This window comes from Geospiza fortis, unplaced genomic scaffold (genome assembly GCF_000277835.1).
Source record: "Geospiza fortis unplaced genomic scaffold, GeoFor_1.0 scaffold171, whole genome shotgun sequence".
NCBI lineage: Eukaryota > Metazoa > Chordata > Aves > Passeriformes > Thraupidae > Geospiza > Geospiza fortis.
This window is the reverse complement of record NW_005054313.1, coordinates 122,263-126,019: the sequence shown is the minus strand read 5'-3', so window position 1 is coordinate 126,019 and position 3,757 is coordinate 122,263. Positions and strand designations below refer to the sequence as shown.

General features: G+C 40.9%; 1 protein-coding gene across 1 annotated transcript in view; it reads right to left on the bottom strand.

The window, feature by feature from the left end:
* The window catches only part of AGBL1 (ATP/GTP binding protein like 1), a gene marked incomplete at its 5' end in the record, with an annotated part of 203,599 nt that overhangs the window by 78,216 nt on the left and 121,626 nt on the right, over positions 1–3,757 (bottom strand). The window lies entirely within an intron of this gene.

The following is a 3,757-nucleotide window of genomic DNA, read 5'->3' as shown; positions in this document are numbered from 1 at the left end:
ACAACAACTAAGTCCTTACAGAGGTCTTGTGTAACATGAGGGTGCCTGAATGTGAGAGTCAATACGTGTCCCAGAAGCACAGATTGATAATTAAAAGACCAACTAATGCCTGGAGCAATTTAACCTTTCTTCCTCACATCACACATTGTAGCTCTAATGCATCTTCTGTGCTGCATCTTGTACTTCCTCCGTTTTTGGCAGGTTCCTGAGACAGCTGCCACGTGTTGAAAACAGAGCTGTTAGACCAGCTTCATGGTATCCTGGGACATCATGTGTTTAGGGGAAATATTCCCCTGTCCCATTAGCCACACAGCCCCACTGGTGGAAGTTCAGCCCCTCTTTGTTACTCTCAGAGGTAGCACTGCTTCTGCTGTGAATTTATTCGAAGTGTGGCCCCACTCATGCTTGTGAATGATTCCTTTTGCAGTTGACAATTTAGAGCAAAGAGAGATTGTGGAGTGGGGACAGGAAGAAATTCTTGTCTGTGCACCAAACTGTGTTTAGTTAGGTCTGCTAAAGGCTTCTTCCACCTCCCTTTGGCTCATTAGAGACAGCACACTGAGCACAATGGACTTGATGTGGTGTGAGAAATCCCCATTCTCACAGGATGCCTCCTTCAGAGCAGGCACTTCCCTGACAGCTATTACCTGCCTCCAATTTACTGACCACTGGCTCTGACAGAGCTCTATAAAGTGCACAGCAAACAGTTTATTCCAGGGAAGCAGGGTCCAGCCTGCTCCTTTATCCCCCTCACAGCAGTGGTGAGAGAATCAGGCTGCAGCACACCCAGAGCACAGAGAGCCTGAAGAGGAAAATTAAAGGACACAAACAGTTATGAACCTTGACAGGTGAAAATGTTTGCTGTCGGAGGGAGATGCTGAGATGCCAAGTCAGTGCCACGCAGAGCAGACACCAGGGCAAAGAGAGACAAATGCAGGACATGAACTGCAGGGATTTCACAACAGAAGAGATCTCTGCCTCCACAGCTTTTGATCTCTGTACCTTTGCAATGAGACATTTCATCTGGGAGTCAGCTTTATCCAGTGCTGGATTAACTTCTTGTTCCACAGCTTGACCTGTCACCCAGAGTATTACAGAGATGGGCACTTGGAAACCCATACACAGAAAACACATTAGATTGAGATAGATGTATTTAACATCACCACTGTGCAATACATCACACTGCTCACAGCTTAATTTCAGCTTGATTTCCACAAAACAAAACCCTAACAACCAAGAAAAGCTCGTGTTTTCATCCAGGCTGAACAACAATAACTTTTTCTTTTGATTTTGGTGAATACTGCTATGGAAAGCTTCACACATATTTGTATCTCTTTCTAGACTCATCAGCAGGACAGTCTTTGGGACACATTTTCCTTTGCCAGAAAACATTAGCTACAGTAAAAGCTATTGCCTCCCACTTAAATATCTGTCATGCATATCATTTCCTGGGACCAGGACACTGCAGACTTCTGGAACAGGGATAGCTTGAAAGCTGTTCAAAACACACTGCTGTTAACTATTTAAAGCATTTAAGAAAAAAAATTTACCAAGTGACCACCCAGAACGTTTTCTGTTTTACACCTGAAGGATCCCTAAATCTGATTTTGCTTTGGCAAAGTACACAGAAATGTGGGTATTTTTATTCACACCTACTCACACTTTCTGAGGAAAAGTATAGAAAGCATGTAAGGATACTGTGCATTTTTCTGGAAAGCACACAGGAAAACAGAGCTAATTTTAAGCTACAAACATTTCACTCAAACCCACAGAGGAGGGTCTATCCTAGGAAGCAGCAGGGTATAATTTCCATTGATGTCATGATATACCAGCACTAAAGCTGCAAGGTTTTGTTGTTACCTCTCAGAACTAGATTAGACTTAATATTTACAGATTAATATTAGACTGAGTGTCACCCCTCAGCTTCCTCCAGAGAAATGTTTTGATAAAGAAAAATTTATTTATTTTTTTTCAAAACCTGTGAGTAGAGAGAGCATGTAGAAATAGTCGCCCTCCTGTCTGTATCAGTGAGCCTTCTGTATTCTGCATTCTTCCATTGGTTCCAATATTCCCACTAAAACCAAACCATGGAATTCTCTCGGCTAGGCTCAGAGAAACATGGGAGGAAAGTACTAATTTTCTGAATCAGAATCAATATGCTGCACAATCATTTTCCATGAATTATTTATTCTTAAAGAGAATATGTTAGCAAACACTTTGGTCCCTGCATCTCCCTTCACACAGCATTTGCAACCAGCTCCTGCAATGTGACACCTCTGGGTAGGATTATCAATTCAGCTGCTTACCTGGTCTGCAAATAGTAACAAATTACATCCAAGCTACTAAAATTTCACAAACTTGCAATTACACCCAGTGAAGTGAAAATTAACAACTACCTATGAATTGCCTTTTAGCAATGACATTCATTCCTGGATGCCACGGAGTGCTCGCTACTGCTGGGCAAACTTGAAGAGGGAGAAGACTTTTCTTTCAGCTACTGAGGACACTTGGGAGTTTTACAAAGTAAGAGAACTTTTATTTTTTGTTAACTTCTTTAAAAATATTTGTCACTAGAGATCTTCCTTCTGTACTGATCAACTACCACACAGTATAGGATAAACAGAATGAATTCCAATTAATGTAAAGTCAGCTAAAGGAAAAAGTAACAGAAGGCTACAAAGATCAGAGAAAATGCTCACTGAGTTACTGTGACCAGATGGCTTTTTGTCAATGTTTGAGAGAAGTCAGGGTTTGATGTTTTTCTTCTACTACATTATTTTCATGCAAAGGCCCTTCTAGCTCCAGTTCAAAAGTTTGATTTATATCCCAAAACCATCCACCTAGCCAGGCTCCAGCAGCTCTCTCTAATGACATAGCAATGATTTTTTGGATGGCTGTCCACAACATGGATGGTGTGTAGCATCCACCTTAATTGCTTCATTTATATGTTCACACTACAAGTGAGCACATCTAATCCAAAGGAATGTCTCTACATTTTATCCCTCTTTTTAAACAGTCCCTCATAAACATTTAAAACTGTGAACAAGCTTGCAAGAATGGGTTTTGGCATGAGGAACAGGTGGTGCTAGTGTTGGGTAAATGTTCCTGCAGGGGAGAGACTGGAAGTCTGCTATAAATTACAGGGGTATTTCTGCAACTGAAAAACTTGATGCTCATTGATGAAGCTGAGAGAGCTCTTTGATGACAAAGCCATCGGGGAACTTCAAATCATGTCACATCACTAAGTCTTCTTTCTCCATGTGTCTTGGAAAAACATTCTTGCAAACATATGTGATGCACATAGCACTAACAAGTGATGATGGCCTAGAGAAATTATGTATTTCTGCTTCATCACAAATTCAAGCTGAATAGTCTCATACTCAGACACTTTTCCAGGTCAAATTCCTCTTGTATTTATAATGGGGCAAACTCACTTAAATACCTCCCACTGAACACAGGAAACAAGTAAATTAATTTTGCAATTTGGAAAAACATGTCCTAAATAAGCAGCGGGATCAGAACTTCTTTCTGTCCATCAAAAAGTCATAAATCTATGCTCTAAATGACTGAAGGACTCCATGCAGTGAGGAAAAGAATTTATAGGAATATACTTGCAGTATGAGGTCCAGAATTTCTAAATCTTGCTATCAATGTCCTTTTATAATCTGCAATACTTGTTCCCTACAGTGCAGCACTTAGATAATGCCTTTCTTCTAAGAGATCCTCTCCATGGAGGCTCTGAGCTGGACAGAACCCC